Source organism: Bactrocera latifrons, unplaced genomic scaffold (assembly GCF_001853355.1).
Source record: "Bactrocera latifrons isolate USDA-ARS-PBARC rearing strain unplaced genomic scaffold, ASM185335v1 scaffold_1, whole genome shotgun sequence".
NCBI classification, from domain to species: domain Eukaryota; kingdom Metazoa; phylum Arthropoda; class Insecta; order Diptera; family Tephritidae; genus Bactrocera; species Bactrocera latifrons.
The window spans coordinates 2,926,408-2,948,338 of record NW_017534407.1 but is presented as its reverse complement, the minus strand read 5'-3'; the positions used below and the strand labels follow the sequence as shown (position 1 = coordinate 2,948,338).

Genomic DNA, 21,931 nt, shown 5'->3' with positions numbered 1-21,931 from the left:
TTCGGTATGTAAATGTACATAGAAGATGGTTTTCCAACATTCGTGATGAGTTCATATTTCGTTGAAGTGAATTGCAAAAGATATGTGGTAGTGATATCAAACCACTGGTACCAAAATTTCCTATTTCCAATTTTTATCGAAAAAGATGTAAAATGTCTTCCGCAATGTAATTTTGTTCATATTCCATAACTGACATTTGATTTGAAGGCTGATATGTCAAAATAGTCATTGTGAAAATTGTGCGAACTTCAGTGGCATGCGAAGTAGCTATCGAATCGTCCATCATTTGATTCCATTGATTATTATGTTCCTGTAATTGTAATTGCTGGCATGCTTCTCAAAAAGTTGCACACACTCTACCATTCACAGTACGCAATGACTCAAATGAAACTGAACCACGTACATTAATCAATAGCAACCGAAAGTTTAAACAATCGTCGTTTTTCGGGTGGACTATGTAAATTCGTCCTAAGGAATTAGTTGAAAACACACCTGCATGTCAATCTACTGGTTGGCCTTGATTTCTTCGTAACTATTTCTTCGACGATGCATTCCATGTGTAATAAGTATCAAGGCATTTCAGAATCGAGCACTGACGCAAGTTGAGAAAAAAGCCATCAATGTCTATTTTGTTGTTGGAAGTGTGCCGCTGGCTGTACTGTATTCTCTAGGTTGAAAAACACCCTTTGGCCATTCTCCAAATGAACTGGAAGACGCTTAAGTGTCGGAAAACGTTCATTAAATGCAAAAGTAAATACTCTACTAAACACTTTAATACAGTTCACGTTTCGACCATTATATACTTGTTTATCTCATCTCGTTCAAGACCAATAACCGCCATGTTGCTTTCTTTTATGACGTATTCTCAAACGTATTTAATCGATTTCACCAAACGACAATATCAAACATGAGTTTTGAGCGTGAATTACGCAACAGTGGTGAATATGGTCAAATCCATATATTGTCGACTTTGATAATCACTCCTCTACGTTGAATGGCAAATGTTCTGCCATTGTCGTCTGATGAGCTACGGCGATAGAGTGGATTTCCATCATTTCTAGTTTATGTTTCCGAAGGAAAAGTACGTGGATAGTGCCATTACATTACATTTATTGTTAGATCTACAAACCGAAGTGGGATTGTGCTGTCCGCAAGGTCCGTGAATCATATTAGTTTTCATCACTTCGTATAATACTGGATCTTTCTCTGCATCACGAATTTCCGCAGAATTGATTTAATCAGTTTGATCTGATGTAACCACCATTTACAATCCAAACAACTCAACAGAGTACATCCAGCGTCTAACAGCACCACATAAACCATACGTTGCTACAAGATAAAGTCCATTAAACATCGTAACTGTTGTTTGAAAAGTCCTGTTGTGACATCATAACGATCGCTTGCTGATTGACCGCGATCCATAATTCCACACGTATGTCATCGTTTCCTGGATGAACTCGTTCATGTGCCTTAGTGTAGCATAGGTGGATTTCAAAAAGAATGCCGACCGATATTAGCGGGACCTCTTCGTAGCTTCGTAACAAATTTCAATCTGTAATTGATCACTTCGTCTGAAACATACATAAAGTTTTCACAGAATAATTTTCAAGCGACAGAAGCGTTACTAACAAACAAATAATTCATTTTTACTTACACATATTCAAAAGAAAATGTTTGTAGGGGACAAAGAAAGATGCTGTGTTTAGGGGTTTTTCTTCAAATATAGGAATTTTTCTCGCCGTAAAAACCATCTCGGAATTTCAAAGAACATAAAAAAAATAAATGGCCGAATTCGTTCAGGCGTTGTTGAGTTACGCGCTTAGCAACACATTTTGCGATTCATTTTTATATTATAGAGGCAACTTTCGTAATTTTTTCTTATATAAGAACCTTCTCCTAATAATAACAAATATAACAAAAAAAAAAAAAAAAAAAAAAAAAAAAAAAATAAAAAAAAAAAAAAAAAAAAAAAAAAAAAAAAAAAAAAAAAAAAAAAAAAAAAAAAAATAGTTAGTGAAATCGGTCCAGCCAGTCACGCGTGATGCCGTGATCAAGGGAAAAAGATTTATATATATTATATAGATAATTTTATTACATTAAACCAAAAAAAAAAACAAAAAATTGTACAGAGAGATGCTTTGTCTTTCAAGTTACTTACCTACTAAGCTATAATATTAAAAAATTTTGAATTACATTAAAAGGTAGGTAAAAAAAGGGTAAAGTTTTAAAGTTATTTTCTTATTGCAACTAAAACTTGTTGTGGATTTTTACAGTTTTTTTCCAAAAACAAAAAAATAAAAAAATCCAAAGAAAGTCACTAAATTTTCGAAGACCAGAAAAAACGTTTTACAATTAGCATTAAATGACATTTAGACACATATCAAGGAAAAATCGGAGGTGTCCTCTCCAATGCTGACGGAGCTTGTGATATTGATCAACGTCAGCTTACAGTACGTGAGTATTGGTTTTGTGGGGATACCAAATTCAGGAAGCTCCTTTTCGTGCTGTGAAAAACAGCCTTGAAATCGACGAAGGAGGTGGCGCGTAGTTGATTTTTCAGGCCTAACGCCACTCTGATAAGGTCCGATCAGTTTGTTGATGGTGGGCTTTAATCTTTTGCACAGTACTCTCCCAACAGAACCTTATAGAGGGGTCTTTCTTTTTGTGGATTGGGTACAGCACACTTAAATGCCAATGGGCATGATTTCGTCAGAACATATTTTACAAAGAAGCTGATGCATTCACCTTATCAGTTCTTCGTCGCCTTATTTGAATAGCTCGGCCGACAATTCATCGGACCCCGCCGTTTTGTTGTTATTCAGACGGGTAGTTGCTATTCGAACTTCTTCATCTCCTGCCGTTATACTTTTACTGCCATTCAGCAGGCTGGAGACGTGTTCCCTTGTCGGTGAGCTTCTCAAGCTCTTTTTGCTGACGCATTTCGGTCTCTCTCTCTTTTACAGTACAGTAGACCTAAAAAAATATACTTATTTAAATTAGTTATAAAATCGACGAATATTTATGGTATATGGTAAGATCAATAGTAACTTATATTCAGTATACGAGAGCTAGAAGAAGTACTGTACTAAGCATTTTTAAGAAATGCTGTTCACATATTTTCATTATGGTATCTTAAATTTATTAATCGAAAAAGGGCCTCATATTCGATGCCTATGTATTTGATATATTCATAAATTATGGTCTACATTCGACCATTTTATAATGAGAGGTGCTATACCTAAAAAAAATTATTTCTGCAAATTGTATTCCTCTAACAGATATTCTTATGGTTAATGTTATGGATGGATAGTCAGCGTAGCCGCAGTTTTTTAGTTGGCTGAACTATGTCAATGTTGTTATATATTTCGTACGGCTCAAGTTTCCATCGAATGCCATATTCGCCGAGGCCAATGCGCAAAGGACCATAAATCTTCCTCAAAAGCTTTCTATCGAAAACTCGTAACCTCGGCTCATGAGATGTTGCCATCGTTCGTGCCTCTGCACCATTTAGCAGGACTGGAATAATGCGTAACTTATAGAGTTTGGTTTGTGTTCGGGTAGAGAGAACTTAACTTCTCAATTCTCAGTACGAGTAGGCGGACGAAATTATACCTGTTGGCAAAGTTTAATTGGCGAACATGTGTACTACTGCGGCTACCTTGTCTTACCAATTTCTACTGCTTATTACATACTGTTGGCGGTCGCAATATTTAAGCAACTTTCATTACATTCATTTTACTTACAAACTAACATTTTCACACTTTTTGCACATAGCAATGATTTATCGCAAAATGGTGCACCGAAATGGTATAATTACTATTTGTGCGCTGTGAAGGCCATCTATGAGCAAATCCAATAAGCGAACAACGGTGAACTAACGCGGCCCATCGGCATACATATCGCATTGAGCGGCAACATTCCGCCCGCTTCGGGTTTGAGCAGCGCCAGTGCACTGGTCAGCGCCGCTGTGTTGGCCACGGCATATGTGCACTAATTGCCCTTGGAACGCAAACAGTTGGCCGCCATATTGGAATGCTGTGTACGCTACATAAACACACAGAGCGGCGGCAAGGATCAGGCCATCGCCTACCTGGCCAAAGCTAGTTCCGCAAAATTCATCGTATTCCATCCGGAGCTGCATGTTACACCTAAATAGTTGCCGGCTGGTGTATACTTCATTGTGGCCAACACTCTGGCGGGCGGCAAAGAACAAAGCCGCCTCATCGGATTTCAATGAACGCGTGAGCCGCTTGGCTGCGCGCATTATTGCCAAGCATATGAAGTTCAGCAATTGGCGTGGCATGTTGCACTTTGTGTAGTTGCAAGAGGTGTTGCATTGCTCGGTGCTATAGCTAGTGAGCTAGTGTTGAAATGGCTGCCAAAGGATATTTACACACGGGCAGAGTTGTGTACCGACGAGTTGGTGGTCGACGCTGAGGAATTCGAGAGGGAATTTCTCACCTTCAATACGCGGCCCATGACACAATTCAAACTGAAGCAACGCGTTCTACACGTTATAGAAGGTACGTAGAAATGCAGAGGACGAGGGACAAAACGATGGTTTTATTGAAAGTAATTGCTAATGTCTGCTTCTTCTTAACTGTATTATGGAGTCACTGCGTATGGTGAAATTTCGCAAATTTGCGAGCGCCACCATACCAAACTGCAATACATCTGCAATGGCATGTGCAGAAAGTCAAACGGTAATGACGTCAATGATGCCACAAAGCCATTTACGCTGCTGTCACAATTGATGCGTCAATCACAACAAAGTCTTAAAGAGCTCTACGAGTGTTCGCCGCTTATCTGATGCGGCGGAGGTGGGCGCTAGACTCACCGGCGTAGGGGAAGATTATTATTTCCGCATCATTACTACTAATAAACCATCAACTCACAACACCCTCAAACTAATACACATACATATTTACATAATTCACTTACGCCGTATCACTTTTTCCTTCTTTTTACCTTAACTTTCAGTTTCAGCCTGCTATGACTCTCTGGAATCTTCTAAGCAATACATAGAAATGCTTAAAGCGAATTAATTTAAGCTGCTGCCGCAAGATTTGCTCGAGCGGTTTGGCACCAATTATTCCTGGAATTGGCGCAGAAATCTTCCAACTCATCTTTGTGACTTGTTAATTGACAAGCGCGTCATTTTCTGTTGCAAACAATTGCTAAAATCGTGCTATTTATATATATACATACTTTTTTTTTTATGTAATCCTACACACAAAATAGAGTGACCAATCAAATGTGTAATGAACGGTAAACAAATCCTTATTTCTCTTTTAGAATAAATAGCTAAATGCATTTTTATACGTATGCAAGTAAAAAACAGTATTGAACTTAATTGAAAATGGATAATATAATGTTGAAAAATCTAACAAATATGTATATATACATACATATATATACATATATATATATATATATACATATGTATATACATCTGTCTCTTATACACATCTAGATGTGTATAAGAGACAGCATATGCTGCATATATATATAGCTATATATATATATGGATATCGATGCTTAAGTTTTTAAGAGGAAAGTAACTCTATAAGACAACATCTGTGTATTGGACAAATAAGTCAAGAGATTGAGTCATAGGTGAAGAAGTGATTTCTCCGTTTTCCGAAGTCGAAATATTTGACCTCAAAAATTGCATATATGTATAAGTTATAGAAATAATTTCGGTAGTTGAGAACGGTCGGTTTTTTAAGGAGATGGGCATTGTAATTCGCCGATAGATTCGGTTTGCATAGAATAAAATAGTTGGTAGGACTATCGTTAATTATATTGCCAAATATGTACGCGATGTGTGATAAAAATATCGTACAAACAATTTGTCTCAAAGTTTGTATTTCTAACCAAATTTCGGGTACAAAATCGTTGCGAATACTGGAAAAGGCTTACTGTAATTAAGTTTTATCAAAAACACAAGCTTAAGAGGGGTGCATAGCCTTCAAAGACAGTAGAGAGATCGATGAAAATATTAAAAAAGTGAAAGATATGGTGCTTGAAAATCGTCAGGTAAGTGTAAACAATCTTTGGAATGGAAGAAAAAATCAGCCGAAGCCAAAAAATACGCCAAATCCGCTCAAAAAACAAGGTGATGCTCATTGTTTTAATTTGTATAACACGCTTTCAGTAGCTTCAAGAGATAAAACAAAATTCGCTGAAGAGGTGGGAAGAGTTTCGAGAATTGAAAAATCGTTGTGTAAGTGTTTTACATCTGGTGGAGATTATTTTGAAGACGGCAAAATAAATGTCGATGAATAATTAATTATTCTGCGTTTTATTTACAATTTCGTATATAAGGGATCATCTAAACTGTAATAGCTGCATATGCCTCCTTTTTATAACATATTGACTTAGCAGAAAGTAAGAACGTGGGCAATGAAAATATGTGAGAAACGAATCATTGTCTAAACAAGAAAAAACGTTAACTTCGGCTACACCGAAGCTAATATACCCTTCACAGTTGCATTTCTTTTAGTAACTTTATGTCCAGTTTGTATGGAAGCTATATGCTATAGTAATTCGATTTGAAGAAGAGATTTTTCGGAGATTACCTTAAGAAGTAATCCATGTCAAATTCGTGAAGATACCACATCAAATGTGAAACTTTTTAGTTTCTACAAGTATATTTTCCATATTTTAGTTTTAACCTCATGTGCGTAGACCGCTTAAAGTGGAACTCATGCAAATGCACCAAACGTTGTGTAGTAGGAGTAAAATTCGATTGTTAGAAAATGCAGTATGTACATACATATACATATGTCCTTTTAAAGTAGGTATTGGTTGCTTTGACATCAAATTGATTTCAGGGCCATTATAGTCATTTATAGTGTGGCCGCAAGGGCAACAGTAACAAGTACATGTTTAATTTACTGCAAATCCCTGAACACTGAACATCACTCACAGGTAATGTAACAACTTACGTGTCTGGAAGCAAAATAATGTCCCTGTTGGAAATGAATTGCAATAAATGTAAAATTTATATAAAGCTCACTCACCAAATAGAACCAAGTTGTCACTTGAAAGGAAGCTGGTAGACGAAAAGAAATCCATAAACCAATTATTTTTGTGTTAACCTTTTATTCAACTCGATTTTTTTTGAGACTTCATAAACAACTGTTACATTAGACGGGGTTTACACACGAGATACGCGACTACGGCAACTCGAGTCGAACAATTTGCTGCATTGCTTTCATATCACATCTTCATATTCATATAATTTTTTTGTACCTGTTGCTGTAAAATATTTTTCAGTAGCTAATTTTTATCTTTATTTACCTTTTTCTAAAACATTTTAATTATATTGTCCGAGCACGAGCGACACACTTATTTCCTCTTTCCAAGTTATCAAGTACCGATTCGAGCGACAAAAACCTTCGTGTGTGAATCTGTGCTTAACTCTATGCTACTAGGTTAGATTGACAACATTATACCCATACATAGCTATCTACGCGATAATACTATAAATTACACATATTTTGTAGAGATCTAATTTCCTATTAGACTTGATTGTAATTGCTTAGTTAGGTATAAGTACTTGTATATTTAATGTACGAGTGTACATGCAACGCCTGAAGTGAGATATCTGTGAAAAACATTCTAATGGTTCAACAACTTAAAGCACTTGAATTAAACACTGCATTGATATGAAGAGAACCCTTTGAAATTACGTAATATGAGCTTTAATATTATGACATTTTGAAGAATAAAATTTGAAAAGCATCAACAGGAAGTTTGGTAAATATAGCATGGAAAATTCGAAACTTTTTAAAATTATTTTTAAGCGAATTTGAATATATTTATGTAATATACTAAGTACCAGTAACTGCGGCGACATCTTTTTCAACTACATAAGTACAGTGGATAATTAATTAAACAGCTAAGTGAAATAATATGTGGATGAATATTCGACTATATAATAATAATACCACGCCGAGTATTCTCTTTCAAGCGTCTCGAGCTTATCTGCGTACACAAGTGACCGCACATAGCTCCACAAGAAATAGTTCAGCGGTGTATGGATCCAAATGCGGGAATCCTCAACATTATCCAATTCACATATGAAAAAATAATTAATAAAGGTTCTACAGCGTTCCCCATTAACATTATGGGGCTTCGTTTTTGAAGAAATATGGACCAATAATTCCCTCTGCCCAGAGCACACCAAACAAAGACTTTTTGAGGATCTAATGGCGTCTCCTCAATAGTTTGGGGATTATCATTAAAAGCAAAAGTATCAAATTGAAAAAAAGAAATGTTATTATAATTTTATGGTCTAAAGTATATATTATTAGTGTATATAACACTTATTTCTGGCATATCTTTACTTACTGAAGGACGAACAAAAACAAAAGTGAGTCGAGTATAGCTAATTTCATTATTCCACTTTAGTAAGTAATTCTAAACACAAATGAATATAAGTAAATAAGTTCGGAGAAACTCAGCCTGATCTCCCGTGTCATTACTTAGCATACAGTTTTTAAAATTGGATTATCAGTCAACATTGACCTTTCAGTCAAGTGAAATCTTGCTACTGCTAAAAGTTTAGTTAAATATATTTTGTTGTCTGTTCTATTGCTGTAGATGCTAGTCAATTTATCGAAGATAATACTTATTATATTGAATAAGTGTTAGTTAATGAACTTACTCGTTTTGGTTTTCAATAAAGTGAAACCGCTCAAACTTCAAAGTTACCCAGAAAAGAAAATCAAAAAGCCAAATTTCGATTAAATTAATAAGAAAGGGTTAATTTGGCTTGCGGATAAAAGTCTTAAAATTGGGTACAAAGACATAAGTATTAAATTATCACATATTTTGACCGATATATACGTAAAATCAGCCGGAGTTCGAATTTGATAAAATTAGGTGTTTGGGGATTTTATACATTTCTTGCACAAATGCCAGAAAAATTAGCTCTCTTCTCATATTTTAAATTAATTAATAAATTTTTCTATATAAAAATATGTATCAAAATAAGTAATGCATTTATAAAATCTTTACATTTATTTTAAAAGATTGATATACACAATATTTGCCCAATATACCATACATTTATGAGTAAATGTATATTTTCGATAGAAAAGGTAAGAGAAAGTTGCTTGAGATAGATGTAATAGTTTTGAAGACCTTACATGCATAAATATCGTTTCGAATTTTGAGGAATTTCACCCACATAGTCTGACGAATTTAATTTTCTAGACACCTCTAACTCCACGAAGGGCGTAAGTTTACCCTGTTCGTTCGAATAATAATAAAAAATGCTTTTAATGTGAGTGTCTTTTGGATGACTAGAGCTTGGATATAATCACATACTAATTCTGCTCTCTGCTAGCACTAACCTAGTAGTCGTTTACATACTTTTTCAGATAACGATCGCAAATTTTGCACACGTCCTTTTACTTCGAAGAAGCTGCTCATTTTTCGCAACTGCCAAAATCAGAACAAATGAGCAATAAGAATTCAGATCGAATTTACTTAAAATAGAATATTTATAATTCTCTATCAACTAAATAAAGTCAGCAGAGAAAGACAAGTTGGAAAAGTAGAAACGCATCACTTCAAGAGATTGAAAACCGAAGGATTATTTTCAGTAGAAACAGTTTCTTATCACACCCGATAACGTATATGATGCCCTACTTTGAACGATAATGCATTTCTGTAAGATATTGAAAGAAATATTTTTAAAAGTTTAAGCGTCTCGGTAACGGTAAAATGGTTAATTTAGAGAATTAAAACGAATGGCGGGTGATAGTATTTTCTCCATACTATCAATTAATATTGACTAAATTTTGTAAATTGAAACATCCTTATAACTTTTATGTCAAAAATTATCTGTAAAATGTTTTCGAGTTTTTAGCATTAAAAAGATGTGAGCTGCTAAAGTTCAAGCAAAAAAATATAATTTTAGATTACTCTTGATTCAGTGGAAAAACAACTTTCTATCATCTTCGAAGTTTATTACAACAAAAAACAACAGCAACATTCGTAATAAGTATTTTTAGCATTTCACCTCACTGCATATGGATTAAATTTTTCTGAGAACATAACCGTTCAGTGACCTAAAACTTCCTTTGAATTGTTTATGCAACATATTGTCTTTTTTTTTCGATTGCGCTCCCAAAATATATATATATATATATATATATATATATAAATATATTCTACACTGAATATATATATATATTTGTACACACATACAAATGTAGGAGTGTATTCGAAATTGGATGCTCACTGCATTCAACCATACAATAACCGTTGTCTATTCTGTCGGGTATACGCTACATTGCACGTTTAACTCTGTGCACTGAACATTTTCGTTGAAAAGCGGCTAAAAGTTTTGTGTGTGAAAGAGCATATTCATAATTTATTGCACGCATTTTGTATAACATTAATAAATCTTGGCCTCTATATCAGCCCGATTCGACAAACAAGTTATCTAGCGCAGCCACAGCAACAACGGCAGGTGAGTCGTTGACTACCAGGGCGTATGAGTGTTGGCCAAACAAAAGCAACAGGTGTTGAGTGCGAATGCGCCAAAAAATATGTGTTTGTGTTTCACTTTTCGACCAAAGGTCAATTTAGAAGTTTGAAAATTAAATTTTTTTGTAGTTTAATCCCATTCTAATCAAGAGAACATACTGGGCGATTTATTGAATATTTTTTGGGACCACATACACCCTTTTGCATTAAAACTATTTTTGTGATATTATTTTGAAAGATATACATACTTCTGCTTAAACAAATTACAATATTTGCTGTTTTGTGGAGAGGAGTCTTTAAGCTAGAAAATATTTTGTATTTATACAACACGATTTTAATAATTATGTTATTTTTTATTATTGATTGGGATACAAATTTACAAATTGGTCTATTTTATAATATTTAATTCGTATTGCAGATGAATTGCAAATATTTGAAAAGTAAAATGAAATATTTAATGGTAAAAATGGCTTAAATAAGCCCTGTGTAAAATAAACGGCAAATTTAACAAAAAAATGTTAATAAAAAGGAAATCTAATATTATTTAATTTGCAAAAAATAAAGACCACATTATTTAAGAGCAAAATATTAAAGTTTTTGGTTTAATTTTGAGTAAAACAAGTAAAAACGTTAACTTCCGTTGCACTGAAGCTAATACCCTTCACAGATGCATTTCTGGTAGTAACTATGTGTTCAGTTTGTATGGCAGCTATATGCTATAGTAATCCGTTTTGAACAATTTCTTCTGATATTGTATTATTTCTATAAACAATAACTCATAACAAATTTTGTGAAGATATATCGTTAAATGAGGAAGTTTCCCATGCAAGCATTTGATACCGATCATGCTGTTTGTGTGACAGCTATACGGTATAGTAATCCGATCCGAACAATTCCTTCGGAGATTACATTGTTGCCTTAGAAAATAATCTGTACCAAATGTCATAAATATAGTTTGTCAAATGTGAAAGTTTTCTATACAAGAACTTTTTCCGATCGTTCAGTTTATATGACAGCTATGTGTTATATTGGTAAGATATCGGCAGTTCGTATATATACAGACAGACAGACGGACAGACAGCCGGAAATCGCTAAATTGACTCAGCTCGACATACTGATCATTTATATGTATACGTTATATCATTTATATAAATAATGTATATATGCTATACTGTAATAATGATGAATATTCCAAATTTTCAGCATTAATTAGTTATTGATACTTACACAATAGTCAATTGAAAATAAAAAATTTACCTTGAAATAGATTTTTTCGACTACTCTTACTCTAGTGAAAACGTAAATGACTGCAAGGTTCACACACAAGTGGCGACTGAGCTAAAAGATAGCGGGTATATCAAAGTAACACGTGACGTGATGTAATATTTAAAAACGTATGTTCATACAAAAAAATTCAAAAAAAAAATAAAGTAGTAGTTCCTGGAGGAACTGCCAGGCGTTGTTCTAAGTAACCTACGTACCGAGTTTCATCAATATTTACTCAAGTTACAGATTGCACTGACGGAGAGATATCTGATCATTTATAGAAACATGCCACCGTTAACTGAACAAAACTAATATACTACACAATTTGTTTAAACTGGGGCAGTTTTTTAATTATGTATCTAACTCTCTCTGCATATGTTACTCTTACTCGAAAGGTCGAAGAGCCTTAATATCAGCAATGATTAGACATGATTATGACGTTAAAGCTGAGATACTTGCATTTAGAAGTGTTTAAATTATTAGTCGCGAAAGAATTATCTCACAACAAAGAAGTACATTCAGAGAATACGAATGATATAGAAAATTTCAAAGCTGATCCATAACAATGACTATAGGGTCCAATCTAAGTTAAGGAAATTGGTTGTGCCTCAAGGTAATGATTGCAAAGAGTGAGGAGTAAGCTAAAAGTCGAATTTTTGAGTTGCTTCTTGTACATGTACTATACACTAACAGGTACCGACGAGGGCGAAATTAACGGCACTGTTTGGTGATATCATATACTCAAAATCAAATGTGCAAAGCTAAAAAAGTTGATCTTATTTTTAAATTTTTTTTTTTTGGCTTAAATGTTGTTCGTAGAACTTCTTCATCTCCAAGCGCAGCGACATCAACTCCGTCGAATTAAAATACATGCCTCCGTCAGTCATTTTTTAGCAAAAGGGTCAGTTCATTTTCGACACTGAATCAGATATTAAATGTTTCTAACATTATTAAGATATATATAATATTATATTATATATATAATGGAATAGAAAATTACTATATCGAACGGAATTGAAACATTAATTATTTATATGTAAGACTACCAGCTGGCAGAAAAGTTAGTAAGTGTAAAACCAAACAATTTTTTGACAAATTTTGATTTTACAGAACCTTTTAGTTGCTGTCGAACTGAACGATGCGGTTTTAGTTCTTTTAAGGAAAACATTTTTTTGTCTAGATATCTTTATGCAATTTGGAACGGATAATTGTCCAAAGCAACGCTCTTTGTGCAAATTTTTTAGATCAAGCTACTAAGCTGCCTTACAAAGCGATCTATAAAAATCTAAATCAAAATAACAATATTTTTTATATATATAAGTATACTGAATACGAGAAAGATATAATTATGCTCTTTTTCTATTTTTAATATAATATTATATTATTATATATAAAATGTAAAATCTAAGCTGAAAACAGCCAAGGGTAGTTGATTAGATTTCACACTTGCTTATAATAAATTAATTAGGAATAAATACAAATTCTGGTTATTAAAATACATAAAATTTACGCAACGTAATCTTAATGTCGGATTTATTGAAATTAGTTTCTATAGAGAAGTTTATTTACCAGAAATACTAATATTCTTTCAATTATAAATTTTATGTTAAAATTTCTCTTGGTTACTATGAAAATAAGCATATAGCATGGTTTTATTACTTAAGTAAGCAATAATAATTACACTCTAGTTTTGTGAGTACTTTGTTTTTAAACAAAGTCGCATAATCCCACACGGAAGCATGTGTGTTTATTTTTGCACGGGCGCATAATATAATTGGCGTGGAAATTCGGTGAAGTCAGAGAGTTATTCAGCCATACAAACACACAAAATTTTTATGCAAATTAAACTTGTCTCCATTAGTTTAGCTTCTAAATGCACACACACACACATTTACAAGTAATTAATATGCGTCACATAATATTGGCAATGCGAAAAGGGTTTCAAAGCTTAAATTGGAAATAAGGGCGGTTTAATTGCGGATTTTCATTGAAATTTATAGAATGAAATACAATTTAATTCGAACTAGTTAATGGCGTACAAAATTCAAAATTTCGTACAACTGAAATTATATTTGTGCCTTACAACCCAGCGAGCGAAATATCTCTGGTCGCTCGAAATACAATTGTTGGCAGAAAATAGCAAGACTTTTTAATTTAAATTTCGCCCGAAAATTTCGTTCGTCGAAGTATTTTTTGTAGGTTGGTGTGACTGACGCTTGTCTTTCTAAAATACATAAAGTGCATTAGGCGATTGATCTACGATGAGTGAAATTATTCACCAAAGAAGTTCGATCAAATTTTGTGAGCGGAATTAAATTTCAAGTGTTGCAATGTTCAGAAAGTTAGAAAAGGCCATCGGTAATAATTGTTTGTCACGAGCTAGTAGTTTCGGAATAAATTATTCAAAGAGGGTCTAGAACGCGTTGACGACGAGATTAACTGGTGATCAACACGTCAATAATATAAAGAAATTGGTGCTTGAGAATAAACGATTAACAGTCAGAACACTTGGCATCGATTGAATATCAAAACAATTAGTGAAACTCATTTCGAAAGATCATTTGGACCTAAGTAAAGTGAAAGCACGATTGGTTAAAAAATCACGCAATTTTTTCTAAACACAGCGTCACTTTAACCTTTGTGAAACAACGCTTTCCGATTGCTGAAACTAGTAGCGATGAGTCTTGGATCTACTATATATTATATAATACTTACAACCCGGAAACAGACTGGAATATCGAATGCCGAATATCGGGGGCAAAGGTGAGCCGCCGCTGAATAAAGCATGTCAAAGCAGGTTAAAAATCAAAGTTATGTTGACAGTTTTCGTCGATTATCGAGACGTGGTGCATTCCAAATTTCTTCTGACCGGCGATACTGTCAACAAGAAACACTATCTGAGGTTTATCGTCGTTTACACAAAGCTATTCCTCAAAAGAGCCGGAATTATCGGCCGCTAACTCTTGGTTTTACTATGATGCCCCCAAATTTTCAACTAATATTGTGACCCTACCACCTCATTGGCCTGATTTAACTCCGTGTGATTCCTAGCTATTCAGAAAACTCAGACGATGACTTCGTGGTAACCTTTATGAGTCAATTGAAGACATTAAACGTAAATTGCCACGCACAGTGACAACTGTTTCGTGGATTAGAAAAAACGTTGGCACAAGTGTATTTAGGCCCATGGGGATTACCTTGAAGGGGCCGACATAGATTTTGAGGAATAAGAAATTTTAAATAAACAAAGTCTTACTTGCTTAGAGCAAGTATTTAAATAATTTTGTGTTATATGGGTAATGAACTACCATATACACTCATATATTCTCGTAATGAGCTATAAAATCAATAAAGGCATCAAAATAGTTTAACTGAATTTCATTTTGCACAATTTGTCTAAACACTTAAATAATTAATTACTTTAATGCTTTTAAACGGATTATATAAGGGCAAGTTGTATTTCGATTTAGGTAGAGCAATAAATATTAATTTAGCGTTTAGCAATTAAACGATTTTTCGGAAGTATGTATATTATATAATTTTCTGCTGTTGCAAATGGAGAGTACATTTAGCTTTTTAGTTGTGGAAATTGATTATAATTCGTACGATTACGATTTTTTAAGAACATAACCTATAATTTTATATCGTTAAAGCGTCATAAGCGTATAATATCCGATAATTTTATTATTTCAATTCCAATCATTTGAAACGGATGAGTGAACGTCCTTACAACCTCTTTTCGGCAAGAGTTTAGAAAAGATGTTAACTTTTTTTATACAATGTCTTTTAACATTAGACATTGTATCTTCATAAGCAGAGGGCGACTCATACACAACTATTTTATATAAATTAAACACCCCAAAATAAAATTTTTATTTGAAATTTGAAATTTTCGGAAAACTTTTTTTCTTTATCACAACTTTCCAAAGCAGAAGTGCTCAAATTTATTAATTGAGCGATGTATAAAATTGTATGCGATATGGTCATAATCTGTTTTCTCACATTGTCTGAGAAGATTCGGCCATTGATAAATAGGAGGGCACGTTATTGGTTTTGATGATGTTGCTTCAGTCATATTTATCGGACGGAACTGTTTAATGTTTTTGCCTTGTGTTTTGGAGCAGAATCTTGCTGAAAGATACAATGATATCCATTAAAAAGGGTGTTGCTCAGCTTCTATACCACGCCTTCTAAACTATCCCGTTTGTGCATTTTTGCTCAAGTTTTAATTTCTCTTTCACAGAAGTGTAACGTTATGCCAGCGATTCCAACAAATCAGCACCTCTATGGTCGAAAATGAGGAAATTTCGGAATGATATCTCAAAAACTGAGGGATATTTGAGAGGCGTATCCAAAACCACAAATTTATTTATTATCAAATAACAAAAGTTTCATTGGGTTGTTGACTTGGCTAAGTGTAAACAAAAAGTCATTGACTTGAAAAGGTATTGCTGACTTGGCTAAATGTAAACAAAGGTTGTGGACCTGGCTTAATACAATATAAAAATTGGTTAATTGACCTTATCAAATGTAAAAAAGCGGTCCTTGACCTCAGATTGTTGACTATGTGACTAAAGGTTGTTGACGTTACTCATACTAATTAAACAAATTACTGAAATATCGTTATTTTAAGAGCAGCCATTTTACGATAAATTTTTTAAATTTTCTCCGCCATAATGACATTTGTATTAATTGAAAATTTCCTGAACAAGGTATAGAACTTTTCTAAATATTATCATTCCTTATGTTTACGCTTGATGTACAGAAATTATGTCCTCTCGATTAGAATACCTCCGTAATTGATAAATAATATGCTAGTAATAAAGCAAATAATCTGTTTTACCCCGAAACTTAATACATCTTTATTCGGACGATTAAAAATTTAGATATATATATATGTAAATAGGCACGCAAACTTTTTCTAGAGAGGGTATGAACTTAAAGTCTCAACAGTAGTTGCGTAGAAACTGCAAAATTTCTAGGTTAGAGTTTAAGGATCTACTACATGTCTACATGCATTGGTATATGTACAAGAGAAATTAGTACAACTATGTTTGAAGATACTTAGACGCAGAAGTATATATACATATACACACCTTCATGCAATTAAGTGAGATCTCCAACCAGCGATGGACGACAACTCACGAGTATCCCACGATCGGAGAGCTTTAACGCATTTGTTTACATTTGCTCGTTTCACAACAAAACATTTCATTCACAAAAATCCACAGCGGCAACAACAACCAGGGTTGTATAAAACAACGCTGTTGCGAGTCATCGAAAGTTAGTTCTGCCATTTTTGTGCGAATTAGACGTACTGCGTGATAGTCGGAAGCACGCAAAATATTCGCTAACATTATCGTATAGTTTTTTTTTCGAATTTCTTTTCGTTCTCTTGCAAAGAGGTAGACGAAAGTAGCGGGTCCGTGTTGACGTCTATTAGGCTTGCAAGTGTGACGTCTATTAGTCTTGTAACTCTTATATGAAAATGTGCCGATGAGGTCTATGTATGAGAATGTTTTTTGCTTGTTTCTTCAGTATTTTTGTTCAAAGTGACACGCGGCAACAGTTAACTGAAAAAGCAGTGTGTCTGTGCCAGGCACTGCAAGTGAATATGTTAAAACATAAGGCTACAAAAGTTATATTGCCATAAAAATTGTGACAGCAACAACAACAAGAGTGTATACTAACATTGCTTTAAGTGCCGTTTGGGAATAATATATGGCTAATAGTCCTTCTGTGTAATTTTAGATCTTTATAATTTATGTCTAAATAAATAAAGTTGGAACTGTGCGGAAAAAATGTAGAAGTACAATAAAATTTTTAAGAAATAATTTAGTAACATGCTGAAATGTGATATTTTTACATGCCTCGCGAACACTTCTCCTGCTGATTTTGTTGTAATTATTCCTTGTTAACAAAAACTGCGCTTAGTACGTCCTTTGCTTACTGCAAAAGTTTAAAAACGGGTTTTTGGTGTTTGACAAGCTTTTCAAGCGTACACAAAGCGTAATTAGTTTACTAATTAACTAGCTTGCTTCCTCCCTCTGACTTTAATTATTTGGTGTTAAAATTTTCTCTTTTTATGCTAACGCAAAATTTGTACCAAACAAGAAAAACGTTAAATTCGGTTGCAAATACCCTTCACAGGTACATTTCTGTTAGTAACTACGGAAGCTATGTATGGAAGCTATATGCTATAGTTAACCGATCTCAACAAGTTCTTCGTATATTACACTGTTGCTTTAGAAAATATCTTGTGCCGACTTTTGTGGAAATACATTGTCAAATGTGCAAGTTTTCCATACCAGAACTTGATTCCGCTCGTTCAGTTTGTATGGCAGCTATATGTCATAGTGGTCCGATATCGGCAGTTCTGACAAATGAGCAGCTCCTTGAAGAGAAAATGACGTTTGCAATATTTCAAAACGATATCTTAAAAGCTGAGGGACTGGTTCGTATATATACAGACGGACGGACAGACAGTCAGACAGACGGACATGGCTAAATCGACTCATCTCAACATACTGATCATTTATATATAGTATATACTTTATAGGAAGGAAAAAAAAAAGGATTTCTTCACTTAAAAAATATTTGTGGCTCATAAAATAAGTTGAGATAGCTATTTATCTCCAAATGATTGAAATGAGAAAAGCATATTTGTTAATTGGTTTGTCAATTGAAAGATGAAAATGACTTCATTAGGTATATGGTGACAAAGATATTAACTTCATCCAATTTTGTTACTGGCACTTTTAAGGTCATTTCTTACTATCTTCGGAGAGTTATCGTGCTTTTTGCGGTTTTTAACAGTGGTGTAGGCGGAGCTGTAATCCGATATCAACTTTTTAAAACTTTTAACGCACTTAGGTCAGTTCTTTATTTTAATTTGGTGCTTAGTTATTGTACTTTACAGATTTGTATTAAGCTTTAAAAACTTCACAGAAACTGTAATAACCTTCACAGGCGCATTTCTTGTAGGATAAAAGGGTGTAACCGTTTTATGCTGATTTTTTAGCAATATATTCGGTGGTTGTATGTTAGACTTACCTTGGGCAAAAAGCTTTACAAAATTTCTTGAATTTAACTTGTCAAATAAAAAAGTTTATAAGAACTGTATTTTGATTGATTAGTTTGTATGACAGCTACATATGCTACAGTGATCCGAACGAACACAAGAAACCACACAAAGATGGCTATAGCGCCGCATATACTTTGGTAAGTACTGACGTACCTATTTAATACATTTATCTTTGATCTCTGGCATATTCACTTACATATACACATATGTTTATATAGAGGTACATGAATATTTGTGTGGCGATGAATATTATTATAACTTAGATATATTAAGAGTGACAAGCGAATAACATAACTTCTTTTTGATGTCCATAACGAGGAGTAAATATTTCTATTGTTAGGACTTTTGCGATTTCAAGTAGTATTTCAAAGAAAAAATATTACATATTATTGCCAGTGTGTGTTTATACATTTATATATACACAAATTTCAGTTTGAGCACACCTATATAAGAAAAAAGAAAAAAGAAAAAAGAAAGAAGAAGTTATAAGAGGTTTTTGTGCTGTATTTTCGCTAAAAACTTTCAACAATCAGTTGAGTGCTATCTACAATACATTCGAGGATCATTTTAACATATGAATTCTGCCGAATAAAAGCAGCCCCAAAATAGTCGGCTTTGTGGTTTTCACTTCGGTTAAATGTACAAAACGAAAGAACTAAGCAAAGGCACTATTTGTGCGTAGCTTTATCCTGTTATATTAAATATTTCCTGATTCGTAAACTCAAAAGTGAAAGACGCAAAGAGAACGATGCCACATACTACATTATAAAATCAAAATTGGTCAGCCGTATCCCGAGATATGGGATTTCATAAAAAAGTAGGCGGTGCCGCGCACATCTCACACTATCTCGGACGTAAAATTTAATGGTTCTGACGTTTTTACTTATTGATTTATTGCAATTTTAGTAGATTTTAACACCATTATATGGGGAATGAGCGGGATTATCATTCGATTTCATCCATTTTTACACTCTCAAAATACATTAAACTTATTAAAGGCGGATTCATGCCTACTTTTCAAAAATGTTTGCCCACAAGCGTCTCTAGCTATTATGATCCTCTATGCCAAATTTGAGTTTTATATCTTAATTTAGTGCTTAGTTGTGGTACTTTCGTCGTTAATAGCGATTTGTGGGCATGGCAGTGGTCGCTTGCGCACATCTACGAGCTCGAAATTTTTTTATATGGAGAAACCCGCAAATCAAGTTTAATCAAGATATCTCAATTTTGACATAAGTTACAGCTTGCACGGCCARACGGACGGACGGACTACAAGACAGTCATCCGGATTTCACGTTTTCTCGTCCTCCCGATCATTTATACATATATAACTCTTTAGCTATCTCGCTTAGTTATAGGTGTTACGTTTAACCTATATACTGCCTATAGCAACCGGTTGCAAGAGTATAAAAATACATACCTATATTTGAGTAACAAATATTTTACGAATATTCCCAATCTTTTGTTGGTTATTTTTCCTATTTCGATTGTGTTCCGAATATTTCACGGAATTGGTTAGATATTTGCATGTTAATCTTGAAATATTGTATTTTTGATGCTAAAGATCCATGAAACCAATCTTTATCTTTCTAAATAATTTATTTTATTCTAAATAAATAAACATGTACTTTTTATTCCACGCGCAGAATACTCGAAAGTATATTTGTGATTTCTTTCTATTTCTTCGACTGCAAATTTTATTTCGTAGAAATCGCTTGAGACAATAATGGAGAATTCGTAATAACAGCTGCAAAAGATCCTAAAATTAGCTTATGAAATAAGTTTTAGAAATATATTGTAGTAAATTTATGTTGGGATATGATTGTGAAGATTTAAAATATTTTACTGTATTGTTGACGTCATTGCATGAAATTGCTAATGTTCTTACCAGGTTTTGTTGAGATAGTTTGAATGTCTGATATTGATTACTGGAAATATCCTGATATTTCTTACCTGCAGCTCATGAGATACATTATTGTGGCTTTAATACTTGCGCAAACATTTATCGAGTATTTATACTCTTGAAATCAGAAAAATGCCACACAACCAATTTAAGTTACCAACCACCAAAAATCACAAAAACAGTTTCAATGCATAACATAATAAACACCACATTGTTAAACATCTGAATTTTATTCAGCTTTTAACCAAACCAGTAATAAAGATCTCCTTAGAGATATTTTTTATGGAATTATAGATTTTATGTTAATCTAACAGTGTATTGACTGGTGAGATTTTTGTGGCTCCCCAATGGGTAATAATTTTGTAATAAAAGCCCTTATCATTTTAGCATAAGAAATGCTGACGTGAACTGAGAACGTAGTCTCGAATAGATTTAGATGAAGTTTTTTGTTTCGCAAATTTTTTCTTTAACAAATTAAAACTGATTTACTGCTATGAGCAAAATAATAATTTATTCTTCAAAATTTTTGTCGTCCCCATCGAAGTTAGCGCATATACACATGTGTCAACATGTTTTGCAATTCTCGAAACAGTTGCTAAAGTAAATTTTCAGAAATCCAATACTACGTAGGCCATTCACGTTTAATGCCTTCGATTGACTCAACAAACTCACTGAGAATCAATGCAATATGCGATTTTGCTTACCGTGGTGCAAAAACCAAGAACATACCATAATTCTGGCCGCTTTCTACAAATAGCTTCGCGCAAACAATGCATAATACTCAAATAGTATTCTTTGTTGACAGTTTTGCCGGTCGGAAGGAATTCGGAGTGCACCGCACCTCCATAATCGAAGAAAACTGTCAATATAAACTTGATTTTTTACCTCCTTTAACGTAATTTTTTCGTCTTCGGTTCACCTTTGCCACGATATTTGGGCCATTGATCGTTTGTTTCCGATTAGCTAACATTAATCCAAGACTCATCGCCACTTATGACATCCTGGTAGTCGGAAAACATGGTTTCATAGACGTTAACGTGACGCTGTTTTTCTAAAAAATTTGTATTATAGTTTTGTTCACATAACGGTTGTTTGTAAGTCCTAAAACTAAAAGAGTCAGATATAGGGTTATATATACCAAAATGATCAGGATGACGAGTAGAGTTGAAATC

General features: G+C 33.7%; 2 pseudogenes; both read left to right on the top strand.

The window, feature by feature from the left end:
- The first annotated feature begins 152 nt into the window (after window positions 1–152).
- Window positions 153–5,308, top strand: LOC108978087 (annotated as a pseudogene).
- A 710-nt stretch (window positions 5,309–6,018) lies between these two features.
- The window catches only part of LOC108978081, a 21,510-nt pseudogene continuing 5,597 nt past the window's right edge, over window positions 6,019–21,931 (top strand).